The sequence below is a fragment of the Dasypus novemcinctus genome, chromosome 16 (assembly GCF_030445035.2).
Source record: "Dasypus novemcinctus isolate mDasNov1 chromosome 16, mDasNov1.1.hap2, whole genome shotgun sequence".
Taxonomy (NCBI): domain Eukaryota; kingdom Metazoa; phylum Chordata; class Mammalia; order Cingulata; family Dasypodidae; genus Dasypus; species Dasypus novemcinctus.
This window is the reverse complement of record NC_080688.1, coordinates 61,579,388-61,607,246: the sequence shown is the minus strand read 5'-3', so window position 1 is coordinate 61,607,246 and position 27,859 is coordinate 61,579,388. Positions and strand designations below refer to the sequence as shown.

Below are 27,859 nucleotides of genomic sequence, written 5' to 3'. Positions count from 1 at the left end.
CCAGGCTTAGAATTCTGTACACCATGTCACCCTAGCCCAGGGCAAAGCACAGCAGCACGGGACTTTGGACCGATGGTCCTGCTGTGACATGACCAGGCCAGTTTAGCCAACTGTAGAAAATACCTGTGGAGGCGACTGGGGTTATGAGCCAATGGAGAGAAGAAGGGTGAGTTTTCTAATGAGAAGAAGTTGACAGGTAGGGTCTCAGAGGCTGGTGGGGGCAAGGTTCGTGGGAGCCTGAAGGACGGTGGCCTCAGCTAGTGTGTGAGTCAGAGCTGGGAGAGAGGCACACAGTCGGGGCCAGGCGCCAGGAGAGGGCCAGTTCCAGCCCCGGCTCCCGCTGTGAGGCCCTCGGGACTTTCCTTCGCAGGGAGGGGGAAGAGGTGGGTCTCTCTCTTCCAAACATGTATTTTCCCAGGAAGGTGATTTTCTGTTCTCCCCACCCCCAATTCTGCTGAGAGAAATCTACATCCCAGCAGACCCGGCTGAAGGCAAGTCAGCCCTTGTCACACGTCCTGGTCTGTTATTTGGGCAGAAAATGAGAAAGGCGGCAGTGCTAAGCTTTGCATCCGCCTCCTCTGAATCGTGTAGGCGGGTCTGTACACAAACACGGCTCGCACAAATAAACCAAACCTGGCCAAAAATAACATAAAAGGCAACAGATGCTTCCAATTAAAATGTCAGTGTCTCTTGAGAAGCCGCGTTCTCACGTGGTCTGGGTGCTCGGGGGCCGAGGACTACTGCAAGGGACCGCATATGGAAATCTGTTTGTATTATACTATGTCCCAGATGCCACGTAAGACACTGGCCTGACCTTGCAATTAACACGTTGGCTGTTTCTGGGGTGCGGTATGCGGATGCAGGAAAAATCAGAAAGTTGTGAAACAGAGAGCGTGATTGTTCCAACTGAGCCCTATAGGAAGTGAGGGACCCAGGAGCATTGTCAGGGATTCCACTCTGTGGGCTTCATCAGCTCCAGCCTCTCCCCTCTCCCTCCTGCTTCCATGCCCCCTTATTCTTCAACATTGTTATGTGAGGAAAATCAGTTTCCATGAATAACAGGATGTCTAACTGGGAAAAATAAATAATCAAAGGCAGTCAGAAGGATGCATGCGGTAGTCCCCACGCCTTCCTAGCAGTGGTGGTGGTGAGGGGGCTTAAGACTACCTGTCCCCACACTGGCTTTGGTAACAGCACACATGGCCAGAGCTTCTCCCTACCTGGTGCCACACCTAAGTCCTTAATAAAATTATTCCTTTCAAATTTCCTTTGCTTTCCTTCCTGAGGAGCTTCCCCACTTTCTCCCAGTCCCCGAAACTTTCTTTCCAGCCCCAGTTGGGTAACTACTAAGGAAACCAATGACAGAAGCAAGGAAACGGCAGAGGAGCAGAACAGAAACCAATTGTCCTTTCCAAAATTGTACCGTCTCATAAAACCCACAGGGAGAGTGTATTTGAAAGGGTGCCTTATTCTGATAAATGAATCTGCTTCTCCTAATTATTTTTATTATCATCACTATTATAATAAAATCACATTTTTATAGCTAAAGATCCAACCAGCGTAATGTCCACAGAAAGGAAAAACAATGAGGAAATTAATGAACTGAATCCTCATTTGCATTTCTGTAGGGAAAGATGATAATTTGTTGGTTTTAATAAGCTCATGGATTGAGTTGCTACCACAGACCAGTGCTACCAGGGCTGGGTACCCACTGGGTAATGCAAGGTAGGAAACTCAAATACGTTTATGTAAACTCAAACACACTTTCATTTCCTAATGGTCACTATTACTAACCAGACCAGAGAAAGACCTACCCACATAAAACAAACAAATGATTAGTTTTGACAACAGAAGCTTAAACAGGATGCTAATTACAGCCATGAAGATGGGAAGGTCTTGGATGGGAACAATTACACAGACAAACCCACAGTATGGCTACAATGTGCCAGGGTCCCATCCCTCACCATATGGCTGCAGTCTGGCAAATGGCTCATTGGCAATTCATTACCATATCGCTTGGAACTCAGGAGTGGATCGTTTATGATTAGCCAATTCATTATGTTATCCTTGGTCCCGCTAGGGGACCCCGAGGGCTTGCCTCCCCTGTTGTGTTATTTTAAGGACATATGACAGGGAAGGAACAGCCCTCCCTTTCCCAGCTGCCTCAAAGTACTGTTTGCTGGAAAGTTTGCTGGAATCTAGATAGAATCTTTCAAAAGAAAATAAACAAGCAAAAAATCCCCGCAGTCATGAATTGTAGCCACAGCTGGAACCACTGGAACATTCCAGGAGATGAAAACAAAGATTTCCTCCTGTTTCTCCTCCACCCTACCAAGGACACATAGGCCAAGCTGAGTACATTTTAGCTACAGCAAGAGTGTGATCAGAAACAAATAAGGAATAAAGACCATTAGACCAGTAAGCAGGTTGTTGTGGTTCTGGAAGGGACTCTATTACTGACTCACTTTGGGGAAGTAGGCTTGATCCTTGATCCTTAGCTCTGGAACCTGCAAAAAGATTTACCAACTTCACAGTGGTAAGGGAACACCATGAGAGAAAGGTCTTAGACAGGGGAAAAGCACTCTGAGTCCATGAAGCTACTTAAGCTGCAGCAAATCAGCATGTGAGGAATTTGAGAGATTTCTTTTCAAATCATTAGCACAGGTAGGCAAGGGAATAAGGGGCAGCTCCTCTCTCATTGGGATCCAGCACCTATGTGGTCTGCCCACCTCTATAATTTCTCATTCTAACTAGAGTGGTCAAGAAAGTGGCCAAAATGGAGAAGAGGCTTGAAAACCAACTATGAGGAAGATGTTTCACAGAGAATAAAGCTTGGCAGAGAAAAAGAAATGCCTGAAGAGTCATAAAAACATTAAAACCAGAGGGTTACGGTGACAAACAACCCAAAACAGAAGGAATAGAAAATGGAAAGAGGACAAAAAAGAATTAAGGATTGGGTTAGTTGATTAGTGGGATTTGCTAAGCCTTTGGCTGGGAGAGGATGTGGCTTTGCAAAAGGGAAGACTATTCAGCAAGTGCAGAGCACAGGGCTATTACACTTTGGTTAATGTGCATAACGTGGAAAGTCCCCGGGTAGAGCTCGTTCTACGAAATCCACTGCACTCATCCCCCATTCCTATAAAACCTGTCTTTAAATAGTAATCCCAGGAGAGCCGAGGGTCCCAGTATACTAAAACTGTACATAAGTCATGGACACTATCATTCCCCTGCATCATAAATCTGATCTAAAAGAAGCATGCTTGCCACAATCAACAGTAATTACACATTTAATTAACTCTAATTTTGTTTCCTTAGAATTCTGAGGGGCTCTGGGGGAAGACTTTCCATGGCCCAGGTTTCTGGAAAGAGCTGCCCAGGGAAATTATAATGATGCCTTCCTCGTCTTGTGATAAATTTCCCTATAGCAGTAGAGGCATTCAGACAAGGAAGGATTATATCATCATTCTTTTCTTTAAAAAAAAAAAAAAAGGACAACAAAAAACCAAAAAGCTGATCCTTCCCAGACTCTTGCCTTTTGGAAGAAGCACCACCCAGAATATCCAGATCTAGTGTGAGTCCTGGGTCTGCTGCTGATTATTGGTGTCACCTTGGACATGCCAGTTAACGTTTATAGGTCTCAGTCCTCTCTTCCCAAAAAATGATTGTTAGGTAAACTTCATTACATTGATAAGATGGTTTCTATTGAAATGTTTCTTGGAGAATAACATTACTACCCCAAAGGATGGATGGAAGAGATCCAGAGTTGCACCTTTGCTTTTATGAATGTTCAAGAATGGATTTGGTTACTTTTCAGTTCCATTATTCAGGCATCCCATGATTCAATGCCGTTGCCTGCATTTATGATCTATGGGAGACAATAATCCTTCCAACAATTCAAATCTGAGATGTGAAACTGTTCCCATGGCAGTGAGATGTCCTTTGCAGTTCAGCCTCCAGTTTGGTTGAGTCCAACCAAGCACCCACAGTGCACCAAGTGCTCCACCAGGTTAAGTAGGTACAAGGAAGAGATGGTACAGACCTTGCCATTGATGAGCTTATAGTTTGCTAGCAGTGGGGGTGGGATTTATATCTATAAATAGTTGGTGCAAGACGGTTTGTGAAACAATAGACTATCAGAGGATTTCTCAAGTTTTCTCCCCCAAGATTGATTGCATTGTAAATAACTGTGGAGTTTGTTAAAAGGTACGTTTCTGTTCTCACCCTCCATGAAAGGCTTCTTTCCTTCCCCCATGTTTGAATCTGAATGTCTGGTGATAGAACTTGGGAATCTGCCTATTTAACAAACTCTCCAGAGTCTTCTGCCTGACACTAAAATTCATTACGGGAAATATAGCTCTGGCAACTCATGGAAGGATGGCTCAAATTTCTGTTTTTACAGATCACTTATTCGAGCACGGTGCTCTTTGAGGCTACAGGAAATCCAATGACATGTAAAATAGATTCCTTTTCCTCTACTATCTAATTATCTATATTTTTCCCTAGAGCCATAAAACCAGGGTGTTATATCCATGGATACGGGAAGAAAGGCTCAATTGGGGTTCAAATCTCATGATATTCCTGCCCTAGCCAACAATAAGGACCTGCTAGCTTCCTCCCCTGGAACAGCCATGTTCTTTCTTGAGGAGTCCAAAAGCTGGACACATCTATTAGACTCTTCTTTCTCTAGGGCAGAAGTCACTGGACCCATCACAGGGGTAGATGTAGCTCTGCCCAAGATTTGGGGACCACTATGATCTTAGGAAGGCATTGAGCAGCCCTTGTAGAAGTTCCTTGTCATTGCCATCCTGTTCTGACCTTGTAACTCCTCATCAGACCTCTGCCATGTCCTGGGCTGCTGCTAATCCCCACCATGGATCCTGTCCCTCCATATTCCTGCTCTTCTAGATCTCTGCCAAGGATACACCCTTCACCTGCAGCTCCGTGGATGGAGTCAATGCCACCTTATGTGCCTGCCCATGTGGCACAATACTAGACAGAGGACAAAGCGTTTTCACAAATATCACTGCATTTGAATAATACAGCAACTTACACATTTTCCAGAGGGATAAAGTTTATTTTAGAAATTCATTTAAGTTCACAAAACTGGTAAGTGGCAGACCCACATCTCAAACAAGGGTCTTTTTTATTCAACTATATTATTTGGCATCACAAAAACAAAGATCCTTTATCAGGGCAATGGACCCCTTAATGACCATGCACAGGATATATCTGTAGAGTCGCTCTTTGTCTCTTTTGGGCATGGGCAGCACTTGGAATGACCCCTGATGTCTATGGTGAGGTAGTGTGCAAGAAAAGAAATACCATGGTCTTTGGAGCTCCTTAACCGTCTGTTCATCATTGATAATCTTCGTAAATTTTAACTTTTCTGAGCCTCGCATTCTTTGTCAATAAAATGGGACAATAAACCCATACCAGAGGGTACTGTTGAGTGGACTGAGTGAAATTATGCAGGTAAAGTTCTTGGCATTTATTGAATAGGTGTATTTCTTAGTTTACCAGGGCTGCTATGATAAATATTATACAATGGGTTGTCTAAAACAACAGGATGTTGTCATCTCATGGTTTTGGAGACTAGACATCCATAATCAAGGTCTCAATAGACCATGCTTTCTCTGGAACCTGTAGCATTCTGAGACTGACTTGCCATAATCCTTGGGGTTCCTTGGCTTGCCTCTCTGCCTCTGCCACATGGTATCCTCCTATGGCTTTCTCTGTCTTCTGGCTTCTTCTGACTTCTGACTGACTCCACCTGAATTTCCTCTTTTTATAAGGCCTTCAGTAATAAGGATTAGGGCCCACCCTGATTCAACTTGATCCAATCCAAATAGTATCTTCAGAGATCCTTTTCATAAATGAGTTTACCTCTTTAATAATAGCATCTTCAAAGTCCCAGTTTATAAAGGGTTCGCACCCATGGGGAAATGAAGTAAGACTTGAACATGACTTTTGTAGGGTATATGATTCAATCCCCAACAGTGCTCAATAAATGTTAGCTTCACTCTCATTTCCTTAGTGTCTTTCTCCAGCACACAGGGCCCAAGACACTTATCTCTCCCTACCTCTGCAATGGAGGGCCACTTTCATAACTCACAGGTGCTGGAGACTGTTGGGAAATGCTTTTGCTATACTATCTGACTCTGAGAGCTTTCTGACCTACTCTCATCAGATAATAGCTGACTCCTCACTTCCCATACAACTATGGGAACCCACCTCTTTGAAAGCAGAGAGAGCCTGGTAAAAAGGCAGAAATGGATCCAGTCAAATCTTGATACAGTGGGACCTTGGTACTCATTGTTAATTAGTTCTGGGAGGCACAAGTACCAAAAATGTTGAGTACCAAACAAAATTTTCCCATAAGGAATAATGTAAATACATTTAATGCATTCCCAAATTAAAGACAATTCACATTTTTAAGGCAATGTGTAAAAAGATAGGGTTATATATCATTACTTTACATGAGAAATAATCGTAAAAATTAATACTTAGATTAAATAAAATAAAAACTTCACTTTACCTGTACTGAATAGAGTCCATGGCCTAATGGGATGGTGGGAGAAGAGTGTTGAGGAGGAGAGGTTACATGGAGTTTTGCTTGGAAGGAGAATCCCCTCCAATAGAACATCAGGCACTTGCACTTCAGGTGTTCTTTCTCTTTTTTGCCTTTTGTCAGCTTGCACCACAGGCTCTTACATACTCTTTGTCACCTTCAATAAAATTTATCCAGTGAAGACTGCTTCTGTCCTCTTTTCAGAATTCCTTGAAAGTGTGAAATTGTTTGGTCATTCAATAAATTCACATTTCTGTTTGTCAGAGCTTTGTCCAGATGGTACTTCTCCACAAGGTTTTGAACTTCTGCCCATTTTGCACACATTTCGTTTATTAAGGAACTGGGGACATCCTCCTTTATCTCTTCCTCACCCGAAGAAATCTCTTCAGCCACCTCTTGTTGCTGCTTCTTCTGTAGTGTCTGCAGCTCCTCAGTGCTGGGATGTTCCTCCACTAACTCCTCAACATCAGCAGCATTGACATCCAGGCCCATGGATTGCCTCAAAGATACAATATCTTGCACAACTGTACCTTCTGTACCTGCAGGCTTGCGGTCAGCCTCAAACCCTTGAAAGTATCTCTGAGTCATAGCTTCTGGCCATAAATTCTTCCATGATGAATTCATTGTCCTATAAAAGACTTCCAGGCCTTATCCATAAGCTTAAGGCAGTGCAGGATATTGAAATGCTCCTTCCAGAATTCCATGAGGGTCAACTGAGTGTCAGAGGTGATCTCAAAGCACCTCTGGAAAACACCTTGGTGTACAACTTTTTGAAGTTGAAATGACCTGCTGGCGCATGAGCTGGATGAGAGTAATGTGGGGGTGGGGGTGGGGGCAGGAAACTTACAATGATGAAGCTGAGCTCCTCTAGTAAGTCATCCTCCAAGCCTGGAGAGTGGGCAGGCTCACTGTCCAAAAGTAGGAGAGTTTTCAGAGGCAAATCTTTCTCCAGCAAATATTTTTTCACTAAAGGACAAAACACTTCATTTATCCACTGGGTGAAAAATTGCTCCATGACCCGAGTTTTGCTGTTTGCCCGCACGTCACATGGAGTTTGCTTTTTATGATGTTACACTTCTTGAAAACTCGTGGGTTTTCACTGTAATAGACTAATAGAGGCTTGAGTTTTAAGTTCCCACTAGCTTTCCCACATAACAATAGAGTGAGCCTGTCCTTCATCGGTTTGTGGCCTGGTAATGCCTTCTCCTCTTTTGTGAGGTAGGTCCTACTTGTTTTTTTTTTTCCAAAAAACTCCAGTCTCATCACAGTTATAAACTTGATGGGGAATAAAACCCTCAGCCTCTATGTAGTCTTGAAATTCACTGATTAATTCATCAGCAGCCTTTTTATTAGCACTCGCTGCCTCATGATGCCTCACGTCACTATGGATGCCAGTCCTCTTTTTAAAATTATCCTGCCATGAGATTGTGGGCTATGATGTGGACCACTGACCATGAAGTGCAGCGGTGCTCAGAGATGTATTCACCAAATAATGAATGTCTCATGATGATGGAGGAGGTTGTTGTTATGGGTGGAGGAGTGGGGTGAGGGGGGTGGGGGATATATGGGGACCTCATATTTTTTGAATGTAACATTAAAAAAAAAAAGTAAAATACAAAAAAAAATGAACGGAAGCATACAATATGTAGTAAAACAAAAAACAAAAAACAAAAATCTTCCACACTCTCATCACTCAGTTCCAGTTTGTTTTTCAAAGATTGGCATGCATCACTTTCACTTTTTCACATATCATGGCTTCCAATACACTGTTGCCCACTAACTGCTTCTCATTTACCCAAATTAATAACAGCTTTTCAACAGTGAGTGTTTGGGAATGCTGCTTTGTTACTTTGTTACTGCTTTAACTCCTTTCACAGCATCAGCCTATTTTATCACTTCTTTATTCTTTTTTTTTTAATTAAAAATGTTTTTATTATTATCTTTTTTTTAAAGATACATTGATCACACAAAATGTTACATTAAAAAATAAAAGAGGTTCCCATATACCCCACTCCCTGCATCCTCCACTCCTCCCACATCGACAACTTTTCATTAGTGTGGTACATTCATTGCATTTGAGGAGTACATTTTGGAGCATTTCTACACAGAATGGATTATAGCTTATGTTGTAGTTTACATTCTCTCCCAGTCCGTTCAGTGGGTTATGGTAGGATATATAGTGTCCTGCATCTGTCCCTACAATATCATTGAGGACAGCTCCTAGTCCCCAAAATATTGTGACTCTAGCAATGGAAGAAATTATATTATTGATGTGGAGACAGTGGCCATGGGTGTTGCTGAAGGCAAGGAGAAGGAAAAAGAAGTGTAATATTAGGGCATTCTTGGGACTTCTTTATTCTTAATGATGGTGGGGACTGTTGTTCTAGGCACACCGTATTCCCTAGCAAGATCAGTAATGCGAATACCTCTCTCATATTTACCTATTATTTACTTATGTTACTCACTGGTGTTGCAAAGTAATTTTCTGCTCAGCACTATTACTGCTCATTTTCTTAGGACCCATGATGAGAAAAGAAATGCAAAAATACACAACATGACCACAGAAGCTAAAATAACACTGCAATGGTATGTGCACAGGGCTAGAGTTACTGCATGACTAACTCGTGACCCTTCGTTTCAGCCGGAAAGGGTAGCAAGTCACAAGGCAACTGACACCAACAAGTTCTAGCTTGCATGTTGAGTACTAAACAAACGACAAAATTTTCACGTCAAAATATAAACCAAATTCAATGACTTTCATAACAGTTGAATACCAAGTTATGGTTGTATTGGTCTGCATCTGTTTCTGACCCAGAATCTTGGCTTATGTGAAAAGCACAGAAAAAGGGGCTGGGAGCAAGAAAGACCAATGGTTCTAGCTGCCATGTTCTTTTTTGAGGAGCCAGAAAGCTGGGCACACCTACTAGATGCTATGAACACTCATGCATCAGGGTAAAGTCTGCATTTCATAGCAGAAAGCATTTTATATCAACTCAGCTCACCAGAGAGACACCAGTACTCTTTAGGGGGTGGGTTCCCTCTTTTGAATATAGGCCAAGTGGCCAGGAGCAGTGATTATTTCGACAAAGGATAATCTTTCTCACACACTATATTATTTCTCTCCATGCCCCCCTTTTAAAAATAATAAGTAGTTAATTATTATCAATTTATTTGCTGCTTCTTATAATTACATTATCCATGATTAACTCACTGGAGTCTAATTCGACTCTAGAGTTATTTTGTGGGAATGCTCCATCATTGGGCACGGTGGGACTCTTGCGAGTGCAGCCTCACTCTGTTGGGCTCACGGAGCTCAATTAATGCACGTGGAGAAGGACAATGAAGAGGATGAGAAATGGCAGCTGCCTCAGTCTTGCTGAGTTGAAAAGTCCCTCCGCATTCATTATTTCATTTGAGACTTGCACTAACTCTTGGAGGTAGCTAGAATAGCTATTATCACTTCCAGTTTAAAAACTGGAAAACAGACCCAAGTAGAATCAACACATGGTACCTAAGATAGGACTGAAACCCATGTTGACCCCATGTTGGTTGCTCTCCCACAACATGCTGCATCCCTCAGGATATCGAGCAATGATTTCAGTATTAATCTCCATTTCTGTTATGCTTTGCAGCTTGCAGAATGTTTTTAATTTCTGATCTCATTTGAGTTCTGCAACTATCCTGATAGGCAGAGAAGAAATTTTAATAGCCACTTTTGCAGATAAGGTAACTTTGGTTTAAAAAATCTGACTTGCCTGAGACACCACTACCCTTAAAGTGTAAAATGACTGAGAATTCCAGACTCCTGACTCCTCTTGATAAGGTAGTTTATTATAGCATCCCTGGAGGCCAAGGACTTACTACAAACATGTGGTTAAAAGCAACATGGAACAGACATGGAATATCCTAATTGCATCTTGCACAAAGGGTTATTTTCTGGGACAGAGGCTCTTAACTTAGGGAGTCCCTTAGCCTCCTCTGAGATAATTTTACATATGTATGTGCCTAAATATATGCATGAAAACCATATTTTGGGGCTAGTCAATAAAACTTCCATCAGTATAGCCAAGAGATCTGGGACCCCTAAACAACCAGTGAACTCATTGATGCTATTGTCTTCTCCATGAATGAAGGACTAACATGGTGGAAGAGGGGTCATTTGAGATAGGGAAGGTGATGAGGAGGTTTTGGAGGAGGCCAGGGAGACAGGGTCACATAAGCCAAAGGAAGCAAATGTTTTAAGATGTTGGGCCAAGACAATGGTAAAACAGTAACAAATCCTGCTAAGGCAAAGGGCTTGGACAAGCTGGTGTATCTGCAGCCAGAGAAGTTTCTGTAGAGTGGTGAGAAGAGAATCCAGAGCAGGATGTGAAGGAAGGTAGAAATGAGAGAGAGCAGACAGTAAGTGTGGAAACACTTTCTAAAAAGTCTGGCAATTAAGGAAAGTGGAGATATGGAATGTTAGCTTGGCAGAAAAGCAGGACCGAGGAAAGGTCTTACTTATTCCTCTCCTTAAAAATGGGAGATGGAGTGTTTGTCGAGGAAGAATCTAATTGAAAGGGAGCAACCAGGTTTGAGAGAAGCAGCCTAATTAGGAGACAGGAAGATGGATCCAGAGCTGAGTGGAGGCTAACTTTAGAATAGATTTGAGATTCTCCTGAAGCAGGAGTGTTGGTGAGAGGGAGAGGTGAAGATACAGAGGAAGTGTGAGCTTCTCTCACGTTTCCTGCCAATTTCATCTGCTGTGGGACTTATGGCACTTGCAGCAAGCAGCAAGTTATGCCACCCGGTCTGGCTGCTTCCTACACCTCCAGGCATCAGGCCCCTTGGCTCTGGTGGCCTGGCAGCTTCTTGCTGCCCTTCCAGCCTGTTCTGAGTCTCTCCATTTCCCAGCTGCAGGCCCTGCCCCTGCCCAAGTTGTTCTCCAGCTGTCCTGTGGCCTCTCCCACCTTCACAGAAATCCCCTGGGGTTCATTTCAGTAGTAAAATACAGAAATGTATTTGGGCAACTGTTTTCTTTGTTGTTGATTTATTTGATTGTTAAACCTTTTAGAAAATTTGCACTACACTGAGTATAGATATATCACTTAGAGTTCTAAGAGAGATTACATTGGGCAATCTTTGCGGAAAGCTTTTTTCCTGGACATTGGTCAGGAATGGGCTTCCATATTATTTCTAAGGTACAATCAGTCTTCTTATTTCTTTTATTGCCTTTCCCAGGAACATAACCTGCTACATCTATGAAGGAAACATTTTCAATGAGATTCTGAAGCACATCTGAAAGACTTCTCCCTCCCCTGCCTAAAGTTCTCCAAGTATTATCTTCACCTTCAACTTCCCTTTCTAAAAGATGTTCAGAAGGCTTTTGAAGGCTAACTTTAAACCATATTGTGAGGACAGCTAAGTCAGAAGTCACTTCTTGGGCCATCTTCTTGGGAGACAGGTCTGCCACCAAAAAGTCCTTTCCGTTCCCCAAGCTAACTGGCGGCCACCCCATCTTACTTGGAGGCCTGTCCCATGGCATCACCAGGGCAGTGCTGACGTTTAACTTTGAATCTTCCCTTCTTTGGTGAACTCTTTGCTGTTCTGTGTGTCTAACATGCTAATTGTCAGCTTAGGGGAATACTGCAAGTTTGAGGAAGGGGTAGATTAAAGTGGGGATGGATTTACTTGGGGAACCTCAAGGCCAGGTCAACAGAGGTGGCCTTCTCTGACCATCTTTTTAAAATGTATTTTCCCTTCTTGGGCCTCCCTTCCTGAGCTCTGTATCCTATTTCATCATTCCTTGAAGGAATATCACCCTCCACTTGTCAGATTATTTATGTCCCCATTTATGGTTTGTCTCTTCAGTTGAATACAAGCTCCACACTGACTCAGTGCCCTGTCCCTGATAGGGACTTAGTGCATATCTGTTAAACAAATTACTGAATGAATGTGGCTATCAGGTAAATGCTCGCTAGAGTTGAGGAAACAGTGAGGTGTAGTGAAGAAAGAAATGAGCTGGAAGCCAAGAAGTCCAGGTTCAATACCCACCTCTGTGATCTGAGGGTTTCTAACCACCATGTACCTCACTTCTTTTCTCATAAAATGCGATAACTCCTAAATTCCATTGAAACAGAGAAATTCTTCTGATTTTGGAAGGAAGGGGAGTGAAGTTGAAGATGTAGGCTTTGTTGATATTCAGTCAGGGTTTACATTCTTGCTTGTCACTGACTTACTTTGTGACCTTGTAAATGTCACAACTTTTCTGTGTTTCAGACCCTTTTGTATAACAGGGATGATAGCTCTTCTCTTACAGAAGGTTTTTGAGCACTGAATCAAAGCAGATGTGGTAAAATATGGTCTGTTCCCATTTCTGCTACTATCAAAGATCAGGTTGCCCCTTGGGGATGAGAATGGCTCTGTTCACTCTACATTCTCATTTCAACTCTCTGGCTTTAAAACTGACCATCATATTAATGGGCATGAAACACTGCTCCTCAGGAAACTGGTGTTGCCACATGGACCTTTCCTGGGCTCATGAGTTGCCAAAATGCTTTCAGGTGGCCTTTAAGATTAAAGATCTGGTACAGCAATGGACATTTGGTTTCACATAGTAGGCATTGCATATCCTTTCCAGTATTTCCTCTGGCCTTCAACATTGCAGATGTTAATTATTCTACTAGTTCAGTCATAAGTTGATTGGCATCTGTTTTTTCTGAGGTACAGGGGCTGGGGATTAAACCTGGGACCTCGTATTATGTGGGAAGCTGGCACGCAACCCCTGAGACACATCGGTTCCCCTGAATTGGTTTTTGCATTTGTTTGCTTGCTGTTTTGTTGTTGTTATTTTGTTTTTAGGAGGGACGAGGAACCCAACCTGGGACCTCCCATCTGGAAAGTCACTTAAGACACATCCACTCCCCAATTTGTATCTCTTTTGAATTGCCATACAAAAGTGATCCAACTCACTCAAGAAATGGACCTAGATTACTAATGCAAATGTCTTTCCTAGGGTATCATGGAGAGGATAAGGGAAGTGGGGCTGACACACAACAGTGGAAATGACCCACTTTAGTAAGATGGCTTGGTAGTCTCTGTTCCAGCTGAAGTGTGAATTGACTGTAATCCCAAGATTGGAGGCAAGACTCCTTCTTGTCTTTCATCATGACTCCTTTCTCCTGTCCTCAAGGCTTCCATTCCTCACCTGTTCTGTAGGACCATCAGGTGGCATGTGGCATTTTGAGCTCTACAGTGGTAACTGGGGATCAGTCAAGTGAAATTTGTGCACCATAATTTAGTTTAAAACAGAAGAATTGGTGATGGTAGCACAGCATTGTGAATACAATGAATAATGTAGAATTGTATACTTGAAAGTGGCTAAAATGGGAATTTTTAGGTTGTTTATTTGCTACCAGAATAAAAAGAAACAACAAACACCCAGAGAACTGTAAAATATAAAGCATGAGCCCTAATGTAAACTGTGGACTATAGTTAATAATATAATAATATTGTATCATCAATTGTAACAAAGATACATAAAAATGCAAAATAATAATAATAGAGAAAACTGTGTGTGTTTGTGAGATGTATATGGGAATTCTGTACTTTCTGCATGATTTTTCGGTAAACCCACAGATGCTCTAATAAAAAATGTTGTTGTTTTTTTAAGAAAAGAAATATGCCACAAGGGTCTTAGTAGCAATGCCTTTAAGCCTCTGCCTTTGCAATTTTTTTTTCTTTTCAGTTTTTCCCACTTAGACTAAACTTTCTTCCTCCTTTCACATGCTCTGCTCTCTCCCTCTGTCCGCCCTTTTAAAATCACTTTTATCCTTCTTCCTCTGTCTTTCCTTTCTTCCTTTTCCCCCTACACCCAAACTCATTCATGCATTTGACAAAGATTGATTGAGAAGTGGGGATAGGAAGGGCATTTGACAGAGAAATTAGCACATGCAAAGGTCCATAATGTAGGAATCCCATAAGATCCAGGATCTTAGCATGGCTATGAACGATGAAAGATGAGGTTGGGGGAAGAAGTGACCAGATATCGAAGGACATGGTCTTCTATTTTAAAAGTTTTGACCTTATCCCAAAGCGCATAGGGAACTGTTAGGGAGAAGGGTTGTGTGACATGATCCAATTTTGTTTTAGAAAGCCCTGGCTCTGTTATGCCAAGAATGGGTTGGAGGTTGTTAAGTTTGGAAACAAATTAGAGCTTAAACCAAAGGAGAGAAGTGGGCAGACTGGAGAGATGTGAAGAAAATAGAAACAAGAGGACACAGTAACTGTTTCAATGATGATGGTGAAGGAGAAAGAGGAGTCAAAGATGACCTCCGTGTTTTGGCTTGGTCAAGTGGGTAGAAGGTGTTGATAACTGAGAGGAACAGGGAGTAGTTTGTTCTTTGGAAGGGTGATTAATGACTTAGGACATAAGAAAGGCTAGCCAAACAGAGGTGAACTTGAAAAGCCTGAATATACAGTGGCACCATTTTGGTGAGTATGTGATTCATCCTGCTGATTTCAGCTGCCTAGATGGAAGAGTGGACATGGAAGACTCTTTACAAGTAGCAATGCTGCTCTTTTCTTCTGGCCTGTGGACGGTCCTTCTCAATACCACCCCTCTAGAGAAAGAAGTGCAGGACACTAACAGAGTACCCCTATTTTCTGCCCTTGCAGGGCTTGACTTAAAGATGAGAGTGCACAGAACATTTGTCCAAGTTGTTTGCCTTTCCTCTCAGCAGATGTGATTTGGTGGGAACAGCACTTTCTATTCAGGTGGTCAAGGATGGGGCTTAATGTTTCTGCTTATTTCATAGGCAGTGGCTTTATTGGACCAAGTCAAATTCTATTAAAGACTAGTTGTCTTTGTTCACTGAGCTCATGTATTTTATCCAAAAGCCATCATCAAATTACAAATGTGTGCAGGGAACAAATAAATGCAAGGCATAGAGGAACTTAAAGCTCAGGAGAAATGCCCAGAATCAATACTAAGGAACAAGTGTAAAGCAATTCAGAGAAGAGAAGTTTGGACTAGGAGTCAGAAGACTAGAATTCTTATTCAGGCTCTGTTTTAACCACTTACAGCATATTGGTTCTAAGCATAGTCTCTGGAGCAGGATGCCTAGTTCAAATCTCTGAACTCTGACTCTGCCTTGACCAGTTGCATGACTTTGGGCTATGACAGAGGTTTAATGAAGTTAATATATTTAAAGCAGTCAGACTAGTGCTTGGCATAGTGTTAGCTAATACTGTTATTATTGTTTTTGTTATAAAGAGCTGTATGACCATGGACAATTCAATTCCGTCTTTGGGCAACATGTCTTCATTTATAAAATGAGGACAAGATATTCTCATTTTAGACTATTATCGGAGAAGACTCAGGACTCCTCTACCCTGCCCCATCTCAGCATTTTATTCATTATCTTGGGGCTTCACATAAATATCCACTTGAAGAAAGAGCTCTGAAAAGAAAGTTGCAAACCATAGGGCCATATAGTCTAAAGTCCTTTCTGAATGAAAGATGCTATTGACAATAGAAATGGTGTGACGTGGTCTCAGAGGAGGCTACCACAAGATAGGGAGGGTTTCTTAGAAGAGGTGAGTAGGAAAGTTAAAATCTGGGTATTTCTAGCACTTGATGAAACTAGAAATTGCAATTCCAAAAGAGAGGAAAGTGTGAACCATAATTATGGAGAGAGAAACAGGTTAAAAGCCCAACTCAGAACTATCCATGTGTGATCAAAGGCAAACGGCCAGATAAGGGCTTCAAGTATAATCGTCACAACAAGAAGTGCAACCAGAGTAACACAATTAACAGCAAAGATGATTGGCACCAATGAGGAAACACATTACCTAGTCCATCCTCTTTCTCGTACAGATGGGAAAGCAATCTTCAGAGGAGGCAAGCTCAGGTCCATGGGCACACAATGAATTACTACTAGATGTTGACTGAATATCCATCCTCCCCTGTTCTCTAGCAACAGAACGTCAACTCTGTAGGTGGGCACATTCCTTCCTGGCATAAAGAGAACATTCCCTAGACTTTTCTGAAAGTGGGGAATATGGAAGAGCCAAGGATGGGCAATGAAATGCCACAGAAGTTGAAGACTTCTAGGAAGGAATTTTTAGAGGGATACAAACAGCTCTCAGGAGCCAGTTTTGCCTTTCCCAGTCTCACTTCTTCCTGCTTGGAGCTGCAGCAGCCATCTCAGATCATGAAGTGGCCTTGGAGATGGAATCCATGTAACTGAGGGTGTCAGAACAGAAAGTCAGGAAAAGCCTGAGTCCTGGGGCCATCATGCAGCTGCCTATCTCTGGACTTCTTTTTAGTTGGGAGAAATAGACTGCTATCATATTTAAGCCATTGTTATTTTTGAGCCCTCTCCTAGCCACAGAATGTTGTTTTTGACACCCAGAGCTGGGGCTGGCCTGAGCCCCCTGTGCTCCTCGGCTATCTTGCTTGGCATTGCTCCTGCCACGGCCTCCCTGCCCCCGTGTGTGAAACTGTCTTGGTGAGTGTGCATGAGCATAAATCCAAAGCCAAAATGATTTACAAAGCTGTCATAGTCTCTACCATCTTCTCCTTTCCACTAGAGGAAACAGGATGCTAGTGGTTGACTTTTCCTTTCTCTTTTCTTTTTTCTTTTTCTCTGAATTGTTTACTATCAAACACTCAATATCTACTGCCCAGAATACTATAATGTTAACATTTTATTGAATTTTAGATTTTTAAAAATTAAAGAAATAAAATATTATAGATACAATGAATCCTCTTTGTATTTTCCTTGAGCCTATTCTCTTTTTCCTTCCTCTGAGAAGCCGTTCTCTTAAACATGTATGGAAACTTTTCTATGATTTTTTTAAACATATATATATATCTATGAATCCATAATAAATAAATAATATTGTTCTGTGTGTTTTAAACATGAGTATAAATGGCATATTAATGTGATTTGATTTTTATCTTCAACCTTGGGTTTTCCAGAATCATCTTTTGGATAGCTCACTGAGGGTCACTGCAGTGACTGTATATTGATGAGCATTTAAATTGCTTCCAAGTTTTCAGTATTGCAAACAGTGCAATAATAAACATAATTTTATGTATCATACTACACTCATATATAAGAGTTTTTATAGGGTCTATATCTAGACATAAGCTTGTTGCCATAGAGCATGCATATCTTCATTTTTGCTAGATATTTCCAAATTGTTCTCTGAGTGGTTTATAACAATTTTGACTCCCTCCAGAATGACAGTGTTCATTTCCCATGATATCCTGGCATTGTTGAACTTTTTAATTTTTGACAATTGATCGGTGTGACTTGGAATCTCTTTGCTGTAGTTGACATCTCCCTGAATATTAATGAGGCAGGGCATCTTTTCATATATTTTTTGGCCATTTTGATTTCCATTTCTGTGAATTTCCTTTTTTCATATTTTGCCTGTTTTCCTATTGGCCTTTGTATTAGTCAGCCAAAGGGGTGCTGGTACAAAATACCAGAAATCTGTTGGCTTTTATAAAGGGTATTTATTTGGGGCAGAAGCTTACAGTTACCAGGCCATAAAGCATAAGTTACTTCCTTCACCAAAGTCTATTGCCACATGTTGGGGCAAGATGGCCGCTGATGTCTGTCAAGAGCTCAGGCTTCTTGGGTACCTCTCTTCCCAGGTCTCTGTTTCTCTCTGGGCTCAGTTGCTGTGCTCTCTCCACAAGGCCAGCTGTAGACTCAGTTGGAGGGCTCTGTCTCTCACCCTGGGGCTTCTGCTGTGTTTAAGGAACTGTCTCTATTCCTCTGGGTTCTTCTCCTGTGTGTTCACTTCCTTGGCTCCAGCTCAAAACTCCCAACTCTGTCCTTTGCCATGTCTTTTCTCTGTGAGTCCCCTCCCACCAAGGGGCAGGGACTCAATACCCTACTAACATGGCCCAATCAAAGCCTTAAACATTATTTAATTAAATAAAAGTAAAACCTCTGAATCCAATATACTCTAATATGCTCAGAGGAAAAGGGCAGTTTGCAAGCATAAGACAATATTTCTTTTTGGAATTCATCAATAATATCAAACTGCTACAGCCTCTTTGCTTTTTACTTATTATAGTTTTTCCTCACATATTTTGACTATTAATCCTTTGTTGGGCAAATGCACATAAAGGCCCTCTCCAAATCTCTTATTTGCCTTTTAGGTTTGTTCATTGTGTGTTTGGTCATATAGGAGTTCTAAATTTTAATGTAATCAAATTTATTAATCCTTTCCTTTTGTGATCTTTTTGGATCATAAGAAATCCTTTCCCTGATCAGATATTATAAATTTTTTCCTGAAATTTTTTCTAATAGTTTAATTGTGGTGTTTTGTGTTTGTTTTGTTTTGTTTAACATTTAGCCATTAATCCATTTATAATTTATTTGTGCATGCTATGAAATGTTAATTTTCCAATAAGGAGAGCCAATTATCATAACATCAAGTGTCAAACAATCCATCCTTTGCCTACTTATTTGTAATTACCATTGACATGTACCAAATGTCTAAAAATGCTTTAGTGTTTCCTGAACTTTCTACTTTATTGGTTCCTTTATCCATACACCACTATCAAATTGTTTTATCATGTGTTTGGTGTCTAGTGACCTAAGTTTCCCTTCTTTTTATTCTTTCTCAAAAATATTTTGGCTATTCTTGACTGTTATTAGTTTCACATGAATTTTAATGAAATGCTTCCTTCCTACCTCTCTTGGCAGATATTTCTCTACCATCCATATTCCAAAGGCTGCTGTCCTCAAAGACCCAGCCTCCAGACCCAGCTCAGGCACCAAAAGACCATCTATGTATTTTGTGGCATGTCACCTCTCTCCTCTGAGTTTCAGATTCCTCATCTGTCAGATCTGCTCTGTCTACCTCACAGGATGATGAACTGGACAAATGAGATAAGCATGTAAGAATGCTTTTAAAAGTTAAAAACACCATAAATACAAGTTAAAACTATACTCTTGGGAGTGTTCTGAAACAAAATAAGAAATTAAGAAAAATTGCTCCTCAGCTTTCTGCTTTCTCTAAACTTCTTGACTCTCCTTTTTCCCAAAGTTCAAGATACAAAGGTCATCTGTCAGAGCTAGACTCATCATGATAATCTATTAGAGGTAGCTTGGATTTGTGAGGCCTGGGTCCAATTTCAAGCCCTGTGTGACTTAGGTAAGTCATATCAACTTTTTGAAACCCAATTTTTTCATCTCTACAAGAAGCATAGTAATTCTCTCCCTTGCTAGTGGTGTGAAATTCAAAGAAATAATGTAGGTAAAAATACTTGGTAAAATGCGAAGCACTATCAGAATCACAAAGCATCATTATGGTTCTTGTTGACATTTACATGTAAAAATGACTTATAGGGGGGCAATGAGGTTTGACTGTGTTGAAGTGCTTAACGTTCACCACTTTAATCAAGATATAGGGGAATTATATACATTCTGTCTAAAAGTATGGTTGACCTAGAGCAATGTCTACAGACTTTCTTTTAGAAAGTGCAGAAGTCCCTTTTCTAAATACCAGTTTCTTTAGATTTCACAGCCTAGTTATGTGGAGAAGTTGCAGTGGTTGGGGAGTCCATGTTGTCTGTTGGGACAAACAGGTAGAGCAATCCTTCTACAGGTGTTGGACTGAGCACTGACCCTAGGGAGGAACAGCCTTCAGGGTTCAGTAGTGGGAACAGGTCAGTCTTTGTACCCCCTTGCTTAAGTGCAGATAACATTCAGTTAAAATGAACATTAACATGAGCCCATGAAGGTGTACCCACATCTCTTTAACTTTTGTGACTCGGGTGACTGGGGCAGCTCTTGCTCCTGTGCTGGAAACAATCTAGGGCTTGGCCCAAATGACAGCATAGACCAGAGAGCATGTGATTGCAGCCTACCTATTTAGTCTAGTGTAGAATATCCTTTTCCCTGATAATTAGGTGTGGTAGTTTGAGGCTTTTATGGATCCCCCAAAATTATGTTCTTAAAGTTAATCCATTCCTGTGGGTGTAAACTTATTGTAGGTGGAAACTTTTGATTAGGTTACTTCAGTTAAGGGCTTTTTGATTAGGTTACTTCTGTAGGGCATGGCCCAGGGTGGACCTTAATCCTCTTACTAAAGTCCTTTAGACAAGGGATGAATACATAGAGAAAGAAAATAAAAATGAGCTGAGAAAAAAGTCACAGAAGCTGAGAGAGAGACACATGAGGATAGAGAGAAAGCCAGAGGAAGCCAGAAGCTGATAGCAATGAAACCCAGAGAAGAAAGGAGACACCAGCAGATGCCACCATGTGCCTTGCCATGTGAGAGAGAAGTCCAGGACTGCTGGAAGGCAGCCAGTCTTTGAAAAGAAAGTACCACCTGATGATACCTTGACTTAGATATTTTTCTTAGCCTTGAAATTTTAAACTTGTAACCTTATAAATCCCCATTGTAAAAGCCAACCCATTTTTGGCATATTGCATTTTGGCAGCTTAGCAAAGTAAACATTAGTTTCTTGCCTCTTTTTCAATTCTATTGAAAAAAGGTTTCTTACCTGTTCTTCACAATTATCTCCGTGGTTGTTCCTGGATTTGACTCTTTTGAACACCAGTTAGAAGTTGCTGGAATTTTTCTAAGCCAATATCCAGCACACCCACTCCTGCCTTCCGCCTTTGCTATTGGCCACTTCTCTGTTGAGATTTGGGCAATGCCCTGGATTTCTGACCTGGGTTTAGATGCTAGTCCTCTGAACTCATGACCTGCCTGTCCTTTCCTCTAGGGTCCATCCTATCTTATTCTTGCATCTTTATTGATCCCTGCCTGTTACTGCTTTCATGTCCATACAACCTGAAGGCCCTATCTTGCCTAACCTTATGCTGCAGATTTAACACATGACTCTTCCTTTCCGAATCCTAGATTCTGAGACTAGAACCACTTTATGAGACCTATAAATCAGGTTTCCCTCCAAGAATACCACAGATCTCTTTAAACATTTTTTTCACATGTAGCCTTGTGCTTAGGAAGAGTAGTGATTTCCTTCTCAGTTGGCCCTTCATGAATGAAGGACACATTCCCCTAGATACTACGAGGCATCCTAGGCAGAAGAAAGCTGACTGGCCCATGGTCACACACCTTCTCAGAGCAATCCACATCTGTGATTGCATGATGTGTACCTAGGAATCAGAGGGAAGAGGGTTTAAAGGTCCAACCCCTCATAACAATTCTGAAAGGCCACCCATTCTAGGGTTCCCAATAAGGCCAGGGGTCTTGTGATGGCCTCACAGCCCAGCTCTTCCCTCTGCCCTTGCCTGAATCATTCCCTTCTCCTGCAGGGATTGATCCTGAGAGCAGTTATTTCAGAGTCTGTTCTTGGGGAACCCAACCTGCAATAGGAGCCCACGGATAGCTTCTTGTTCAACCAACCAACCAACTCTATATTGACTCATACTCTTCTTTAGCTGTAAATCCATCCTCCTTATGGTAGGCAGAATAAAGCCTCCCCTCCCCATGAAGTCCATGCCCTAATTCTTGGAACCTGTGACTGTATTACCTTATATGGCAAAAGGAACTTTGCAGATACGACTAAAGTTATAGACATTGGATTATCCTGAGCATCCAAGTAGATACAATCAAATCACTTGTGTTCTTAAAATCAGAGAACATTTCCTAGCTGTGAACGGAGAGAGAGAGATGTGATGATGAAGGAAGGGCCAGATAGTTGTGATGTTGCTGTGTTTGAAGATTGAGGAAGGGGGCCACAAGCCAAGGAATGTGAGCAGCCACTACAAACTGGAAAGGACAAGAAAATGGATTCTCCCCAGAGCCTCCACATGACACCTTGATTTTAACCTAATGAGACCCATGTCAGATCTCTGCTATAAGATAATAAACTTGTGGTATTTTAAGCCACCAAGTTTGGCGTAATTTATTAAATCAGCAATTGGAAATTAATACATACCCTTTAGGAGTCCTCATTCTACATGCTCTTTTGTATGACCTCGGACATGCAATTCACCTGCTGGGCCTCAATTACCTCATCTATAAAATGGCCAAAAGGGGGTATATTCTTTCAAAGACACTTCCAACTTGACATTTTATCATACTAACTGGCTAGATTTTCCACTTGATGACATTCATTTTTCCCTTCTACTGAGGAAGGCTCTTGCTTGTCTCTTTAGTGATATGCTAAGGCAAGCCTATCTGAGATGCTATAGGAAGCAATGGCACTTCCACACACCAAGATCTTTGTCTGACAATTCCTGCCTGTCTTTATTTCAATTTCTACATTTCTTATTTGTGTAATCCTTTTGGTCAAAGGAAAAAAATGCATTTCAGATTCCATCTGGTGACCAAATTATGAACCAAAGCCTGATGACTAATCAGTTTTATCATTTTTCTCTTTACTAACAGACTTGCAAGTAAAATTTTTTTTTTTCAATTTTGGGGGGTTATGATAAAAATTATTAGGTACAATTTCCAGGAGCTCATCTTAGTGTTGGGACTACAAAAGTAGCAGTGCTCTGGCTGTTGGTGAGTGTTAATTTGGTCTCTAGGAAAATCCATCATTTTTAGGATTTAAAAAAAAATATCCTTTGCTTGAATTTTGTCAGGAACAAGTATAAAAACATGGTACTTTAATTAAATTACTTATAAACCCACTAGATACAGCTATTGTGGGAAAAAACAGGACACCAAAATGAGATAAAAATAGAGTTTCATTTGGCTCCTTCACCCTCCTAGTGGGAAACCAACACAGTTGCCACTTCATTAACTGCTTTGTGTTAAGAAAAGCTGAGCTGACCACAAAATAGTAATGGCAATAGCACAATGATAATGATGATTCTCTGCTACATTTATCTAACACTTTATGCTTTTCAAAGCACTTTCTATCTATGCACTTGTTCGAGTTCCAAGTTCTTAATGTTTCCATAAGAAACTTGAGGATATAGGGATAGTGAGCATCATCCAAATTTTTGACAGATGAAGAAAACATGGCCCTCACAGTGTAAATGACCCTGCAGTAGGCAACAGGATTGGGGCTTAGGGGCTGGTCTCCAAGAGGTCTATGTCCTTGCTCCTGACAGTCAAAGTCACCAGTGCAGGTTCAAACACTGTCTCCAAAGAATTTACATGGCAAACTGAGGACTACAGAAAACAGGTTTTTTTTTTTCTCTCTCAAGAGAAAGGAAGTCATTAAAGAGTTATTCACTAAAATTAGCTGGGAAAAGGCCAAAGAGTTGAATAGATGAGAAAGAAAACCATAAGGTTTGTTATGCTGGCCAGTGTTCAGGATACTTCCTTTCCTTCCTCTTGGGGCTCACTCAGCCTCCTTGGGACAATCTCTGTGAGCCCTCTATATTATGACCTCTGTAAAATGATGTCACTAATGCCAACACCTTCTCCCCAGGTGCAGTTGGACTGACCAACCAACCTCGATGGAAACAAGACAACCTGAGGCTAGGGGCATGTAGGGGCATAAAAAGGAAAAATCTTCACAGGCAACTCTAACTCATCTGTGTCATGAAAGGGTGAGATTAGGTCTCTTCCAAGATTCCATTTGTTTTGATAAGATCCCATTTTACAGTTGGTGTAATAATATAATTTAGACTTAAAAAACCTGGGATTGAGAGTCAGATGGTGACTCCAACTGGGCTAGACTATGACCTTGGTCATTATTTCTCATCTAGGAAATGAGTATAAGAGTAAGTCTTCTTTCTATCAGAAAGCCTGACACACCATGTAGAGATATTATGGTTTTGTTCTTGGCAGTAGTGCTAATAATCATAATGGTAGTATAAGGGTAACAATGATATTAGAAGAATTGGCAATTGTTGCAGGGCTGGTAGGTAATGCTGTGATTCTTTATTGTATGTGGGTGCTTGCTGGAGAATCCACCCATGTTCTGAGATAATGTGTGCTGTGCCCTTTCTTGCATTATCTCCTTGGGGTTTCACAACAATTCTAAGAAGTTTAAATTAAGGCTTAAAGAGAGTGGAGGTGATTTGAAAGCTAATATCTTGAGATCTCAGGGGCTTCTGTTGACTTAACAGGCACAAATGGCATATCCTGTGGAGAACAACTTTGAATCCTTGGAAACTTGTGACTAGTGGCTTGCTGCCTTAACCATGAAAAAGCAGATATATAGTCCATAATATATAAGGAATATTTCTTTATATGATACGTCATTCAAAAAGTCTCTCAGAACCCAAGCAATAACAGCTCTGAGATTGACATCTGAGGCCCACTAGGAATTTCCTCAGCAAGAGCTTTCTAACACTGATTTTTCCTGGCAGAGTCTATAGGGTGGGTTCCACTACCACAGAGTCCCAACCAGGGACTACCTCAAATCCTCCTATATCAAGGAGAGGCCATGTGACCAGTTCTCACAATGGAATGTAAGTAAAGTGATATGTGTCAATTCTGGGCTAAGGTGGGTAGGAAGTAGGTGCACCAACTTCACTTTCTCTTCCTTCAAACAGCTAGATGCAGAGGATCCAGCAGAGAACATCACCTTAGAAGACGGTGAAGCTACAGGATTGGAGACACCTGGATTCCTGGATCACCACTTTGACAAACACTCATTCAGACAATATATGAGAAGGAAATGACCTACTGTGTTAAACCACTGAGTTATGGGTACTACCTGTGACAACAACGATTGTACTATAGAGCCCAATCAAAACAGATCCACAGGTATTTCAGAACTGGTCCTAATTCCCTGCCCTCATGGAAACCATTGCTTTCCTTCCCCAATAATGCCGTCTTACCCATCCTGAGCACTTTCTTTGTGCTGGTCTACTTGTCAAACAACCAATAAATCTGTTTGGCAAAACAGTATTTTCATCAGTAAGAGGCCTTAGTTTAACATTTACATTGCTAGAGAACTCATTCCAACCCTGCACTTGCAGCATTCCAACTCAGAAAACTAGTGAATCCAGAAAACTAATCAAGTATGGAGATTATTAATGGTGTTATCTTCTCTATCTCACCTATCCCTTCTCATTTTTGAAAATTGAAAATATGTTCAGTGTTGTCAGATTGGTTCATCTATTTATATATATATATAAATAGAGGCTACCCCTTTGGAATTTTACAGAGAAGATGATCACACGACCAAGCTAGGTCAGCTGGTGTTTGGAAGTAACTAGAGTTGAGCTGGGGAGACACTGACTCAAGATCTTCATAGGACCCAACTCTCTTAGGGCAATTGCAGTTCTCACAAGTCCTAGCAACCCCAGAAGGGAAAAATAATTTTCATTTTCCATGGTTGCATTATCGGTTTAAAAACTATTTTAGAGGACACAGACAATGACAAATTCTAGAACATACTCATACTCACAGTTTCCTTGATCACACTGGTACCAAAAGTTATAGAGAGGGTCTTGTGAACTTCTATTTAGTTGACTTCAAAGAGTAAGAAAGAAACAGCCCTGTAGAGATAGACAGTGGAGGTCAGAATCAAGAACTTTAGAGGGTTTAAGTTACTTTTCTTCTTATTTAATAGCTGCTACTCTTTTAAAAATTGCAAACAACATATGTTCCTTTTTGAAAAAAAATAGAAAATACAGGTTAGGAAACAGCATAAACATCATTTGTCATTCCATCATCCAGATATAACCACTATTACCCCATAGAGCACTTACAGATTGTTTAATGAATATTTGCATATATGTTTGTATATGTATGTGTTTGTGTGTGTGTGTATATATATGTAAATCTATTGTTTATATTTTACAAAACTGGGATTAGAATCATACTGTACATACTGTTTTGTAACCTGCTTTGTGCACTGAATATGATTTTATGAACATCTTTTGCCAATACATAAACTTCAATTGAGTGTTAGACAGCTTGAAGATGTTTGCCAATGATCCTCTGTCCCCCTATGGTATAATCTTCTCTCCTTGAGTGTGGGCTGGACCTCTGACTTGCTTTTAACCAACAGAATAACAGCAAAAGTGATGAGGTGTCGCTCTCATGATTAGGACACAAAAAGACTCTGATTTCTGTCTTGCTTACCCTCACTTGCTCTTATGGAATCAGCTCCAATATTGTGAATTGACCTATGGAGAGGCCCACATGGCAAGGAACTGAGGAAGTCGTCGGGCCATCAGCCTGTGAGCAACTGAATTCTGCCGACAATCATTTGTGAGCTTGAAAGTGTATCCCCAACCTTGAGTTAACTGCAGCACATTGACTACAGCTTGTGAGAGACCCTGAGCCACAGGAACCCATTAATCTATGCTTAGGTTCTCGACCCACAAAAAAGTGTGAGGTCATACATGTCTATTATTTTAAGCTGCTAAGTTTGGGGGAAACAAATACAAACCATATAATTTTTAATAGCTGTTTAATATTCCAGTGTAAGGTTGTACCATAATTTACTCAATTCTTTATTGCTGCACATTTTGGCTATTATATTTTATTTGCTTTGCTGTTATAAATGGGACTGTAATGAATATCATTGTTGCTTAAATATTGGCAAACATCCTTCATTCTCTCCTAAGGATACATTTCTTAAAGTGGAATTCCAAAGAGTATGTGTCTCTCAAGGCTTTTTATATGCTCTTTCCCAATTGCTTTTTAATAGAGTTTGGACACATTTACACTACTGTTGGCTGTATTTTGGAGTGACTTCTAGACCACACCAAAGGGTTTATGTTTCTCAAGCATATTTTTCGGTTAATTTCAACCACTCTGTCCTGAGCTGTATCTCTATGCAAACTAGTGAGAAACCAAAACCAAAGCCAAACCCCAAAACTTAGGCATGGATACTAAGGTTGAATTTTGAAAACTACTAGATAATTTGACATTAAACCATTTAGTCTAAGTGCCAATTGTTTAGAAATCAGATGAATTCAGCCACCCCCCAAATTGTTATTTTTATCTTTCAGTGAGCACTGTAGTTTTGCAAGTATGATGATCCTTGTGTTCCCCAAGAACTTTGAGAGGGAAAACGACAATACTAGTTGAAGTCAATGTAACAATGAGCTATTTTGAAAATCTTAGTACATTTTAGTCATGCAAAAGGTTGTCAATAAAGTCAAATTTTTAAATTACTTGCTCAGTGGACTAAGTTCAATAGATATTTTTGGAAGCATTTTATATACATATACACCATTATCATTTATAATTGCAACCTTCACTGTTGGAGAAGAATAAATATTTTAATGAATGCTATATATTGTAACAGGCTCTGAATCCTGCAGTTGGTGTAAGCTAAGGGTGCAATTTCAGACATCTAAATAAGTAAATAAATGAGGAAGAAAATCCATGTTAATTGCAGTAATTTGCAGTACTTTCGAATTCTTAATTAAGAAATAAAATAGG

The 27,859-nt window shown here is 40.8% G+C and overlaps 1 protein-coding gene and 1 long non-coding RNA gene across 2 annotated transcripts in view; one reads left to right on the top strand and one right to left on the bottom strand.

Annotated features, from left to right (window-relative positions):
- SLC14A2 (solute carrier family 14 member 2) overlaps positions 1-25,953 on the bottom strand; it is a 237,694-nt gene extending 211,741 nt beyond the window's left edge. The window contains exon 1 of the mRNA XM_023586396.2: positions 25,869-25,953. The gene's annotated coding sequence lies outside the window, so the exon portion shown is untranslated. The remainder of the gene's footprint in view (positions 1-25,868) is intronic.
- On the top strand, positions 75-27,588 carry LOC105745354 (uncharacterized). Its single transcript, XR_001118067.4, has 4 exons — positions 75-166; positions 23,937-24,057; positions 24,823-24,924; positions 25,009-27,588. It is a non-coding gene; the product is annotated as an uncharacterized lncRNA (long non-coding RNA).
- Positions 27,589-27,859: the final 271 nt, after the last annotated feature.